The sequence below is a fragment of the Saimiri boliviensis genome, chromosome 20 (assembly GCF_048565385.1).
Source record: "Saimiri boliviensis isolate mSaiBol1 chromosome 20, mSaiBol1.pri, whole genome shotgun sequence".
NCBI lineage: Eukaryota > Metazoa > Chordata > Mammalia > Primates > Cebidae > Saimiri > Saimiri boliviensis.
The window spans coordinates 5,483,617-5,497,659 of record NC_133468.1 but is presented as its reverse complement, the minus strand read 5'-3'; the positions used below and the strand labels follow the sequence as shown (position 1 = coordinate 5,497,659).

The 14,043-nt window shown below is 53.0% G+C and overlaps 1 protein-coding gene across 3 annotated transcripts in view; it reads left to right on the top strand.

Moving 5' to 3' along the window:
• The first annotated feature begins 11,108 nt into the window (after positions 1 to 11,108).
• The window catches only part of RASGEF1C (RasGEF domain family member 1C), a 98,303-nt gene continuing 95,368 nt past the window's right edge, over positions 11,109 to 14,043 (top strand). For 2 of the 3 annotated variants that reach the window (XM_074390482.1, XM_039460751.2), the window contains exon 1: positions 11,130 to 11,268. The gene's annotated coding sequence lies outside the window, so the exon portion shown is untranslated. Of the gene's footprint in view, positions 11,269 to 14,043 lie in introns of all 3 variants that reach the window. The other variant, XM_039460750.2, reaches the window with a different exon arrangement.

Below are 14,043 nucleotides of genomic sequence, written 5' to 3'. Positions count from 1 at the left end.
GTGTAGTGGGCTGTGCCATCTGCGTCTGTGAGTACACTCTATGAAGTTCTCACAATGACAAAATCACCTAACAACACATTTCTAAGAATGCGTCCCCAGTGTTAAGGGAGACATTACTGTCGCTTTTTGACCCATACACATTCTACCCACTCTCTCCACCTGAAGTTTACTGATGGGTATGGAAGACTGACAGGGAAAGGAAGGACAGGTGGCCCCATCTTCCCCTTTCCTTTTCTGTCACTGTTTTTGGCTCTGTGATTGACTGATACAGGGAAGCAACCCGAGTAAGAAAGGCTATGATTGGGTAGAAATGGAAACCTTCAACAGATGAGTATTGAGTTCTGAAACTGAATCAGTAATAAGAAACCTATCAGCCAGAAAAAAAATTCCTGGACCAGACAGATTCACAGCCAAATTCTGCCAGACATATAGAAGAACTGGTACTAGTCCTGCTGAAACTATTCCCTAAAATCAAGGCCAAGGGAGGGACTCCCCCCTAACTCATTCTGTGAGGCCAGCATCATTCTGATACCAAAACCTGGCAGAGACACAACAAAAAAAAGAAAACATCAAGCCAATATCCCTGATGAACATAGATGCAAATATTCTCAACAAAATACTTGCAAACCAAATCCAGCAGCATGTCAAAAAGCGAATCCACCTCGATCTAGTAGACTTTATCCCTGGGATACAAGGTTTGTTCAATATACACAACTCAATAAATGTAATTTATTATATAAACAGCACTAAAAAGAAAAGCTACATGATTATCTCTATAGATGCAGCAAAGGCTTTTGGTAAAATTCAATATCGCTTCATGTAAAAAATCCTCAAACTAGGCATCAAAGGAACATCCCTCAAAATAATAAAAGCCAAATATGATAAACACATAGCCAACATCATATTAAATGGGCAAAAGATGGAAGTATTCTCCTGGAAAACTGGTACAAGGCAAGGATGCCCTCTCTCACCACTCCTTTTCAGCATAGTACCAGAAGTCATAGCTAGAGCATCAGGCAAGAGAAAGAAAAAGCATCCAAAGAGGAAAAGAAGAAATCAGATCTCTTTTCTTTTCTTTTTTTTTTTTTTTTTTTGAGACGGAGTTTCGATTTTGTTACCCAGGCTGGAGTGCAATGGCGTGATCTCGGCTCACCGCAACCTCCGCCTCCTGGGTTCAGGCAATTCTCCTGCCTCAGCCTCCTGAGTAGCTGGGATTACAGGCACGTGCCACCATGCCCAGCTAATTTTTTGTATTTTTAGTAGAGACGGGGTTTCACCATGTTGACCAGATTGGTCTCGATCTCTCGACCTTGTGATCCACCCGCCTCGGCCTCCCAAAGTGCTGGGATTACAGGCTTGAGCCACCGCGCCCGGCAGATTCTCTCTTTTCTTAGAAGGTAAGATTTTATACCTAGAAAACCTCTTATCTCTGCCCAAAGGCTCCTGGATCTGATAATTTAAGCAAAATTTCATGATAGAAAATCAATGTGCAAAAATCAATAGCATTTCTATACACCGTAACATCCAAGCTGAGAGCCAAATCAAAAATGCAGTCTCATTCACATAGCCACAGAAAGAATGAAATACCTAAGAGTACAGCTAACCAGCGAGGTGAAAGATTTTTACAACGAGAATCACAAACCACTCTCAAAGAAGTCAGAGATGGCACAAAACATTACATGTTCAATATCATTAAAGTGTCCAAACTATCTAAAGCAATTTACATTCAGTGTTATTCCTATCAAACTACCAATGATATTTTTCATAGCACTGGAAAAAAACTATTCTAAAATTTATATGGAACCAAAAAAGAGCCCACATAGCCAAAGCAATCCTAAGTAAAAAGAACAAAGCCAGAGATGGCACACCATCTAACTTCAAACTATACTGCAGGGCTACAGTAACCAAAACAGCATGGTATTACTATAAAAATAGACATATAGACCAATGAAACAGGTTAGAGAACCCAGAAATAAACCCACGTACAACCATCTGATCTTCGACAAAGCTGACAACAACAAGCAATGGGGAAACGACTCCCTGTTCAATAAATGGCACCGGGATACCTGGCTAGCCATATGCAGAAGATTAAAACCATACCCCTTTCTTACGTCATATACAAAAATCAACTCAAGATGGATTCAAGACTTAAATGGAAAACCTAAAATTATAAAAATCCTAAAATAAAATCTAGGATATACCATTCTAGACTTTGGCTGTGGGAAAGATTTTATGACAAAGACTCCAAAAACAATTGCAACCAAAATTGACAAGCAGGACCTAATTAAAGAGCTTCTGCACAGCAAAAGAAACTATCAATACAGTAAACAGAAAAAAATGCAGAATGGAAGACAATATATGCATTTGACAAAGTCTAATATCCAGAATCTATAAGGAACTTAAACAAATTAACAAGGGAAACACAACCCTGTTAAAAATGGGCAAAGGATGTGAACAGACATTTCTCAAAAGAAGACATACACGGTCAACAAGCACATGGAAAAATGCTCAACATCACTATGAGAGACGTGCAGAGCAAAATCACAATGAGATACCATCTCAGACAAGTCAGAGTTACTAAAATAACAGGCCAGGTGCAGTGGCTCACGCCTGTAATCCCAGCACTTTAGGAGGCTGAGGGGGGCGAATCACGAGGTCAAGAGTTCGAGACCAGCCTGGCCAACATAATGAAAATATGAAAAAAAATTAGCCAGGCAAGGTGGCGGGTGCCTGTAATCCCAGCTACTCAGGAGCCTGAGGCAAGAGAATCCCTGGAACCTGGGAGGCAGAGGTTGCAGTACACCATTGCACCACTGCGCTCTAGCACCCCAGGCGACAGTGCAAGACTCTGTCTCAAAACAACAACCAAAGAAAACAAAACAGATACTGGCGAGGTTGCAGAGAAAAGGAAAGCTTTGGTGGAAATGTAAAGTAGTTCAGCCACCATGCAAATCAGTTTGGATATTTCTCAAAGAACTAAGAGTTGAAGTGCCATTCAACCCAGCAATCCCTGTATACCCAAAGGAAAATATCATAAAGATGCATGCAGATGTTCATCACAGCACTAGTCACAATAGCAAAGACATGGAATCAACATAGGTATCCATTAATGGTGGATTGGATAAATGTGGTACACCAGGGAATACTACACAGCTGTAAAAAAGAATGACATCATGTCCTTTACAGCAACATGGATACAGCTGGAGGCCATTATCCTAAGTGAATTAATGCAGGAACAGAAAACCAAATACACATGTTCTCATGTATAAGTGGGAGCTAAACACTGAGTACACATGAACCCCAAGAAGGGAGCACTAGACACTGGGGCCTACTTGAGGGCGGAGGGTGAGAGAAGGGTGAAAAAACAACAACTTAAGTGCTGTGTTTAGTACCTGGGTGATGAAATAAAGTGCACACCAAACCCCCATGACATACTATTTATCCATGTAGCAAACCTGCACTATATCCCCAAACCTAAAATACAAGTTGGAAAGTGAAAAGAAAAGAAGAAACGTCATGATCAGGTCACTTGGTCATTTGTGGTTTTTAGGACGCCATTGTCTTATCTCCGTCTGGGCAAGTTCTGATCCTGGGGCTGTGAGTGCCCTGCTGACTCAGTTGTCCAGTAATGTGCCTACCTGGAAGTGGCCTGAGTCTGGGCGGACTGAAACAGTCACCCCACCAGCACCCTGTGTACAGGGGCATCCAGAGCCCTAAGTGTGAATGGGTAGCAAGGAGTCACGTGGACACGTAGGGTGAACGTGTTTCTTCACAAGCATACTCTGTGGTTCCAGTGAGCTTCACTTAGAAAACACAAATTCAAAGATCAAATTACTGGCCGGGGATGGTAGCTCATGCCTATAATCCCAGCACTTTGGGAGGCCGAGGCGGGCAGATCATGAGGTCAGGAGTTCGAGACCAGCCTGGCCAATATGGTAACACCCCATCTCTACTAATTAAAAAAAAAAACAAAACAAAAATTAGCCATGCATGGTGGCATACTCGTGTAGTCCCAGCTACTTGGGAGCCTGAGGCAGAAGAACCACTTGAACCGGGGAGGCAGAGGTTGCAGTGAGCCGAGATTGTGCCACTGCACTCCAGCCTGGGCAACAGAGCAAGACTCCAACTCAAACACACACACACACAAACACATTAAATTACCTAGAACTTTCACATGGAGACGCGCCCAGGGCCTGTGCGCCTGCCCAGGTCTCAGCCCTGCAGGGGCCCTGCCTCAGCTGAGAATTCTGCAGTCCTGCAGGGTCTCCTGCCCACGGCCCCCGCCAGTGCTTCACACACATGTGGCCCACCAGAAACACTTGCCACATTCGCCACAGTTCCCTGCAGCACCTTCTGCCCACGTTCACTGCAGCCCCTCACTCTTGCTTGGAGCTTTTCTGTCCTGTGAACCTAAAAACTTTGCCATTGTGGACAGGTAAGAATCAGCCTGTTCACTGAGGTGCCTGATTCACATGTGCTAAATGAGCAAACACAGTTGGGCACCCCTGGCCAATTCCCCCAAGGACATGGGTGCCCTTGCTCCCTGACAGCCTGTGGTACATTCCAGTTGTCTGTGGGCCTTCTGAGAAGAGGGACAGGTCCAGCCATAATGTACAAGAAGGAAACAGTTGAGGCAATGGCCCCCAAACGTGGCTGGACTCAGAACCCTTGGTACACCTGCTAACAGACTCAGACTCCCCAGCCCCGCCTGAGCCCTCTGAGTCAGAAGTCTGGGCAGGGCACTATGGGATGTGCGCAGTCAGCCAGCTCCCGGGGAAGGCCAGCACTGCTTCACGACCACTCTGCCCAGACAGGCTGTTGGCTCTGGGGAGGGGGGCAGCCCAAGCCCAATCCCACAGGTCCCCCCCCAACACAGGGCAGCCAGTGACAGGTGTGGAAGGCTTGGGCGTCACCTGCACGAGTCACCTGCTTTTCCCAGCTCTCTTGTGGGATGGTGTCTTCCTTTCCTATTGCAGCTGTCACAAATCACCACCAACTTAGTGGCTCAAAGCAGTACAGTTTTGCGGGTTGCAGTCCCATGTGGGTCTCAATGGGCTGAAAGCAAGGTGTTAGCAGGGCCAGCTCCTTCTGGAGGCCCTTGGGGAGAATCTGTTTCTCAGCATTTTCCAGCCACCCACATGCCTCTGCTCAGGGCCCCTTCGTCCACAGCCAGAAGGGCAGCATCTCCCAGCCCCTGCTCCCACTGCTGCCTCCCGAATTGCCTTCTGCCTCCCTCTTCCACTTGTAAGGACCCCTGTGATGATGCTGGGCTCGCCGGGACAATCCAGGATCATTTCCCCATCTCAAGATCCTTAACCTAATCCCACCTGCCAGGTCTCTTTGGCCACTTAAGGTAACATATCCACAGTTCTGGGGATTAACAAGTGGCCTTTAGGGGTCATTATTCTGCCTGCCACAGATGGGGATGATAAGCCTGGATCCCTCTACACCAGCATTTCTTGAGTTTGCTCGTCTTCAGCCTGCATCAGCTTCACCTGGGCCACTCATTACAGACACCCAGTGCAGGGCCACCCAGACCCCACTTTCCTAAGCATTTCAGGTGATCCACACATAGTAACATCTGACAGCCCTGGAGAGACGAAACCTCTGCAGGTGTGACAGGTGACCTGGGGTACCCTATAGGAAAGAGGAGGGTTACATCCCTCCTCTGGCCTCCAGCTAGAACCAGATGGCCCCACTGAGTCACAACTTCCCCAAAGCTTTAGGGCTGAGTACCCTTGTGAGGTGCTTCCTGTGTCTGCAGATTTCACTCTGCTGGACGCTTCCCCCAGGACCCAGAAGGACTCCACAGACCTAAACCCACACTCCAGGACACTTGGGACTGTTCATGCCAATGATTCAGCAGGTGGGGCCAGGAGTCACTCCCAGCAGCCCTGCCTCCTTGTGAGGCTTAACCGGGTGAGGGGCGACGTCGAGGACTCAGAGGAGCCACAGGAATCTGAGTGTTCCGAGGGTTGCACCGGCAATATTGCAGCCGGCAATATTTGCACCTGTATCTCAAGCTCCCTGGCTGCTCTCGGTGCAGTGAGCAATGGCTCTGTGGTGGAACCTCACAGTGACCACCTCCAGCTCCTGCATTTCTGCCTCAAGAATGTTTAAGTCCTGGAAGTCTGGTCAGCCTTCATACCAGAGCAACCTGAAAGCACAGGGGACATAGGGAAATGTTCTGCCCGGCAGAATTCTGAGACGCTTCCTGCACAGTTCCCCAAAGGGGCGCCACCAGGCTGGCCACCCAGGATCCCCTCCCACACAAATAACCTGCACCCATATCTCTTGCCCTGCTTCCAGGGGATCCCATCGGTGATGCCTTCTTTCATCCTTGGGCCAGCCCAGATGGAGATCAGACCCACATTTACCCCCATACATGTGTACATGATACCACACACATGCATACAATACACATGCCCACAGCACACCATATGCACATAGCATCACATATATGCATACATCACATGTGTGTATACAGTACACACATGCACAAAGCACCACACACATGCACACAGCACACATACATGCACGCAGCATACCAGTTGCATAAACACACACATGTATACAACACACACAGCACACACATGCATGTAGCACACATGCACATAGCACTACACACGTATGCAGCACACATATATGCACACAGCATGCCACATGCATATATTACACACGCACATGACACACAGCACACACGTGTATAGCACAGAGATGCACATAGCACCACATGCATGCACACAGCATACCACATCCATACACTACACACATGCACATGACACAGCACACACATGCATACAGCACCACACACATGCACACCACATGCATACACTACACACACATGCACACAGCACATTCATGCACACAGCATACCACATACACACAACATGCACATGCACACAGCACACATCACACATGCATACACCATACACACATGCAAACACCACACATCACACATACACAACACACAGAAATACATGCACTACACACATGCATATAACACATCATACACATGCACACATCACACACATACCACACACATACACTGCACCACACATATGCATAGAGCACATAGGCACACAGCACACATACATGCACACAGTATCACACATAATACACACAGCACACATACCTGCATACACCACACACAACACCCATATACACAACACACATGCATACACCACATATATGGATATTAACACACATGCATACGCCACACACATGTACAAAGCACCACACATGTACACATAGCACATACATGCACACAACACATACATACACCACACACACATAGCATCCACACATGCATGCAGAACCACACACATGCACACAGCACACACATGCTTATACCACACGCTCATGCACACAGCATCACACATATTACACATGTGCTGCATGTACATGCATAGAACACACCAGCACACGTTCACACAAATATACACACACTGCATATACCATGTATGCACACATGTGCACGTGCATACACACACACACACACACACACACACACACCCTCTTTCTTGCTCCTCCCAGCCCAGGCTCAGTGGGTTGGCAGCCCTGGCCTGTAAAGGATAGTTAAATGTGGCCCCCTCCAGTGGCTGCTTATAAGATGGCTGCTCCTGGAGCTCTGCCCTTGTAGTAACTCTGGAGGGTTTTCACCAGACCAAGAATGAACGAGTTATGAGTCGGCTAATAAAATGCTTTGGCCAGAGCCCAGAGTTCTGTCTTCACTGTTTCCTGGTTTTATTGGTGATCCTGCTCAGCGGCCCTGCCTGGTGCCCCTTCCCTGAGTCACCTGCTGTGGCTGTGCCAAGCATCCAGGGCAGACGTGCTGCCAGGCCTCACGGGCTCCTGCTCTAAGTGCCTGCAGCTGCTGGAGCCCACACCGTCCTTCCTCCCTCCCTCCCTGAGGACCCGCACCAGGCAGGCACCCACAGGTGTCACTGCCTCCAGACCTCCTCCAAATGACCCTGGCCTCACAGTCCCAGCAGGTGCTGTCTGCTGTGAAGGGGCTTCTCGCCCTCTTGGGAAAGGTGCCCATTCACCCTGGAAGGATCCCTGCCATCCTTATTTCTCACATTCTCCTCATCTCCCATCATCCAGTCCTCTGGCTTCTCCCCCAGAAACAGCCCTTAGGTCTGCCAGTTCCCTGCCCCCGGCCTGGGTCTGTACTCATCAGCTCTCCCCTGCCCACCACCTTCTCAGGGGCCTGCTCCCTGTCCCTCATGACCACACCTAGTGATCGAGGATTCCAGCCCCACTAACCCAGTGCTGAGCTGGTGGGGCACACTTAGGTCTGTCGAATGTGTGCAGGATGTACCATCCGGGCCAGGGGCAGCTACTCAGGGGCTGAAGGTGCTGGGAAAGGCCTCATGGGCATCAAGACCCCCACATCTGGGGACAGCACCACCCCCTCCTGCTGGGGATGCTGCTGGGAGAGCTGCGGCCACACCTGCCCCTGGAAGACAGGATCCAGCTCCTCATGCTCCTGGACGCCCTGCCTGGCCCTGGCCCCGTCCACCTTGTTCCCTTCCAGCGTCTTTTTTCCAAAAAAGATGCTAAGTCCATGCCGGCCACAGGGCCTTGCCCCTGCTGTCCCCTCTGCCCAGAGTGCTCTTCCCAGACCCTGTGTGGCCAGTTCCTCACCCCATGTGCCTGGAGAGGCGTTTCCTGAGCCCTCCCTTCTAACGCAGCCTCGCCGTATTCAGCCACCTCCCCCGTATGGGTTCCTTCACGGCACTGAGTGCTCTCTGAAATGACTGTTTTTACTCTCGTTTGTATGGTTAGTTTTCAGGCTCCCTTCTCCAAACTGTGAGTTCCGGAGGGCAAGAACCCCGTGTCGGGCTCTCTGTTATATTCCCAGCACCCAGCCTAGTGCCCAGCATACACAGGCCCTGGGTAAGTGTCCACCCGATAGCTGTCTCAGGACAGTGGTGGGGTGAGGGGAGGCAGAGTTGACAGCCCTGGGGATGGCTCACCCTCTGTCCCAACGCCCTCACTCATGGATTAGCCCCTGGGCACATTCTGGAGTGAGAAGTTGGGTGGGCAGGGCAGGGAGTGGACGGGTGAGGGGCCTGGGTAGAGGCGCTCCTGGGGAGATTATGAGGGGGCGGGGCCAAATGCCTCCCAGGTCCCAGCCATGGCACCCGCAGCCGGGGTCCCACAAAGCTGGGGATGGCTCAGGGCCTAACTCCATGCTAGCCGAGAGGCTCAGGGAGCTTCCCTGTGGTGGCCATGACGGCAGCTCATGCTCTGCCTCAGCACAGGCCTGACCCCTCGGCAGCGGTGGGCCTGGCAGGGAGAGGATGCAGGAGACCTCAGGGCACATGGCCTTCTCCCCTGTCCCAGAGCATAGCTCTGCCACCCTCACCCCTGTGGGACACTGAGCTGTGGCCAGGAGCTAGTCCACGCCCATGTTCCAGGTGCTCTGGCCTCATCCAAGCATCCCCTACCCTGCTCCCCAGCAGGGCAATCATGCCTCAGTGGCCCAGCCACTTGCTGGAGAAAGTCCTTTATCAGGGGGCTGGCCTCTTCCCACTGAGCTGCACCTGATAGGAGGGTCTCTCAGTGCTGCCCAGAATGACACAGCTGCTTGGGTCAGCTCTTCTGAGGTCCCTCTTGCAGCCTCTCCTCCTAGACCCCCAGCTGCCTCCCGGGGACACACTGGGACTAGACCCTAGGCTTGGGGGCACAGGGTGATAATCAGAGAAGACGCAAAGAGTAGCCCAGTGCCTGTGCCCTGAGGGCCTCTGGCATTCTGCCAGGAGTACACCCCTCTCCCCCAACCAAGTGTGCCTGCCTCTGTTCCCCTCCCCTTCCCCATACCTGACCCTTGGTCTCAGACATCACCCTCCCTATGGCCAGCCTCTGGCCCTGGCCTTGGTCCAAGCCCTGCTACCTTCCCGCTCAGCCTACCTGGCCCACATTGACTCTAATACACCTGTATGCCCTAGGCAGATGCTCACTCTTTCCAGGCCTTAGTTTCCCTAACTGTTCAAGAAATGGGCTAGACTCTGTTGTTTTTAACCGGTCCATTGTTCCAGAAACAGCCTTTGTTGGAAGAAACAGCACCTTGCTCCATCCTCAAAGCTGACATAAGGCTCACTCTGCCCCCAGTCTAGTGAGACAACACTCAGCCTCTTACCCTTGCCCCCGGGGTCTGCGGAAATGGCCTGAGCTTGGCTCCTCGGAGCCTGCGTGTGGCAGCCCTTGTGCCCTCTCTGCAGTGTCAATCCAGGGCCATTCTGCCACAGAAAGACTGGGAGATAGGCGAGGCGGGTTTCTATGCACATAGGTTAAGCACCTGGATCTAGATATTCCTGAAAGCAGCGAACCTTGACTTTTTATGATCCACAAGCCAGTAAGTTCATTTTGCTCAAGCTGGTTGGGTTGAGTTTTGAGCCATAGTTCATCAAGTAGGTCCTGACTAAAGCAGAGGGCAGGTGTCCTGAGCTCTATGCTGGGACAAACCGGGGAATTTTCACTGTTCAGGTGGACCCAGTTCAAGGAGGCCACTGGATCCTGTTAGGGCCCCCTCTCCCTTTCTAAAAGTGAAATCAGGCATCGCCATCCTCCCAGCACCCCGGTGTCTTCAGAGTGGCGTCCACCCTCTCTGTGGGCCACGGGAGAAGGCCGAGAAGGTGTGGGGGGTGCAGTTTCCCCATTACCTGATGGATGCCCACCCGGGGATGTCCCACTCGGGGTTCACGAGCAACCTAGAGTGCGGTGGCCGTGGTAGGAGGACAGCCCAGAGGACAGGTCCGGGCCCAGCCTTGAGGACAGAGGGCGAACCGGATTTCGGGGCGCCAGAGGCTCGCCAGGTGAGGGGTCGGCCGGGGCAGCTTGGGCGCAGAGTCGACCAGGGTCCGCGCTCGGGAGGGCAACGTCTGACAGCCTGAGCGGGCGGTCCGGCCCTTGGGGCTGGGTCCCAGGGGCAGGCGGGGAGCCGCAGCGGAGGCCTGAACGCAGCGCGGGACGCTCGGCCGAGACTCCGGAGCCGGGGCGTGGAGGGCCCGGGTGGGCAGCGCCGCCCGCCGGGCTCCCGCCCTCCGCCCGCCCTCCGCCCGCTCCGCGCTCCCCGAGCGGCCACCAGGGGGCGCCGCGCCGCGCTGCTGTGTGGCCGCCGCCGGGCGCTCGTGCGGGCTGTGCCGGGAGCCGGGCGGGCGGCGGCGGCGGCGGCGGGCGGTGCCCCGGGTCCGTGGCGCCGAGGCTCGCAGCGGGCGCTGCCCATGGGCCGCGCCCGGGGTTCGGGCGCGCCGGGAGCCGGTGAGTGGTGGCGCGGCCGGGGGACACCTGGCGCTGCGGGCGAGGGCGTGGGCTCGCGGGCGCCGGGGAGGGCTGCGGGCGGCCGCGGGGCGCCGGGCGCGGGGCGCGGGCGAGGTCGCGGCGTGGGTGCGGGGCGGCGGGGACGGCGGGTGTCCAGGACGTTGGCGGGCACGCGTGGGCCTGACCCGGAGCACAGGTGCGCGCGCGGTGACAGTGCGTGTGGCCGGCCGGCGGGACCCGGGGCCGCGGCGCACGTGAGTGTGCGGTCCGCGCGGCGGGGTCGGCGGGTGGCGCGCGGCGCGGGAGCGTGCGCCGGGGTCGGCAGGGGCGGGGTCCGCGCGGCTACCGCGACGCGAGGTGCAGGGGTGGCGGGGAGGGGACCGGCTAAGGGCACACCCCCCGCCACATGGCGGGAGACCCGGCTCCGCCGCGCGCCCGAGCCCCTCCACTGGGAGCAAGGAGCAAGCTTCTCTGAGCCACTGGAGTGGCAGGAAAAGCCAGCCTGGCCCAAAGCCTCCACCCGCACTGGACCTCAGTTTCCCCGTCTGTGAAATGGGGACGGCAAGGCACACCTGCCAGTGCAAGTGCAGAAGGGAAAGGGCCTTGCGCCTGGGGAAGAGGGTGCTGTCGCCCTTCAGGATAGGATCGGATTTGAGGAAAGGTGCAATGCTAGTATCAGAGGGCCTGCGGAACGGTGGGGTCTGCTGGGAGCCCGCGGTGTGTCCCTCACGCATTGACAGCGGATGGCATCAAGGGACCAGCTGGTCCACCCTTTGTATTTAGATTGGGAAAGCAATGCTTGGGGGGGGGGGGGGTTGGGGAAGGGTGCTGCCGCCGCCGCCCCATGCGTGGGGGTGGGAAACACAGACCTGGCAAGTTGGGCTGATGGAGGAGCTCATCCCGGCCACCACCTCCTGCCTCCTGGGGCTGTGGGGCAGACAGAAGTTCTACTGAGTCCCGGGAGCCTGAGAAGAGTCCTGGAAAGCTCTGCCTGCCAGGCAGCTGGAGTAACTGAGGCTTAGAGAGGGGTGGGACCATGGAGTGGCAACGCGGGGGTCGCACCTCTGGTAGGACTGGCTCCAACAGCCATAGAGCTGCCACTGTGCCAGGCGACTGGGGGGGGGGGGCTGGGGTTGTCCACTCAGCAGCCCAGCGCATTCATTGAGCGCCTACTGTGTGCTGCCTGCCCCCGTAGGTGCTCACTAGCTGGTGTGTGACAGGGACACCAAACACGGAATCAAAGACAAGCAAGGACGTGGCGGAGAATGCGTGCTGGGAAGGAACGTGCAGTAGGGTGACTGGGACAGAAGGAGACCAGGCTGCATCTGAACCTTCGCCTGGTCAGGGAGGCTGCCCTGAGCTGGGAGCCCTGCCTGTGCTGTGATGGACGAGTAGCCTGGGGGAGCCGAAAAGATGAGGTCCCTGAGGGCAGGAGGGACGGAGCTGGAGCCCAGTCGGTGGGGGGTCTGGATGCCCTGGGCAGGGATTGGAGGTTGGGAGTTGGAGGGTTGCCCCTGGCAGCAGAGGGAGGGCAGGCGAGAGAGGGACAAGCTGTGGAGGGCAGGGCAGGGCTGGCAAGGAGGAGCCCGCAGGCCTCCAGACTGGGGTCCTGCCTGCCACCTGGCCCTTTTCAGACCAGGGTCTTTGCCCTCCTGCCACATCCCGGTCAATCTCTGAGGTGGTTCCAGCTCTCACTTGTACCTGTACCCAGATCCAGAATCAGCCATTTCTCCAAGGGGCCTTGGCTCCTTCCGTGGGACCCGAGTTTAGAGATCAGCGATGTGGGTAAGCCTTGTCGGGGACGCAGCCAAGGCATCTTTCTTTTTTGGTAAAAATTAATATTGCCATTCCCTTTCTCCTGCGGTGAGAACGTTGTCCCCCAAAACATGAACATGTGGAGTCATTTAGCGCTGCAGTGCACCCTGAAGTCGTTTCAGAATTACTACATCCAAACCAAGGCCGACCAAATACCTACTAGGTCAGCTTCGCGGGTGTGCAGGCGGAGGGCTGTGCGATTGTGTTACCGATTGGATGCACTGCTAGCTTCGTGTGTTTCTATTTGCATTCAGTTTGCAACTTTTTTCCTTTAGACTTTAGGATGTAATTTTATTTTTTGAATATGTAAAACACATGGTTTAAAGGTCAAAACTATTTAAAAGCTATCCTTAGAGGTCTCAATCCCACCCCCGTGTCTTCCTCCTTGTTCCCATACCACTGGTAGCCATTTAAAATATTTTCTGGTTTATCCTTCCTGTGTCTCTTTCTGCAAAACAAGTCTTTTAAGCATTATCACCAAAGTTAGCACATACAGCTCCTTGTTTTTCTTCCATTAAAAATATGTCCTGAAAATAACTTCTTACCAGTTCATGGAGACCCGCCTCATTCTTTTTCACATTCACATAGTATTGTTCTGTAGCAGTACTATTATTGTTTATTCAAATTAAGCTCTGTGGATGAACATTTTGGTTTTTTCCAAGCCTTTTTTTATTTAAAATGATGAAGTAATGGATAACTTTGCACCTATATTGTTAATATTTGCAAAGGTGTATACTTAGAACAAATTTCTAGAAGTAGGAGTGAATGTGGATTTATTTTGTCCAGATTCCCTGTCAGGAGGTGGCACCGTTTTGCGTTCCTACCACCAATGTATCCGCGTCTGTTTCTTTCACAGCCTCGCCGGTCTGAGAGCTGAGAAACAGTATTTCAGTGTATTTTAAATTTATATTTCTATTATTATAAGTGAAATTGGACATCTTCTCACATAGATTTGGAATC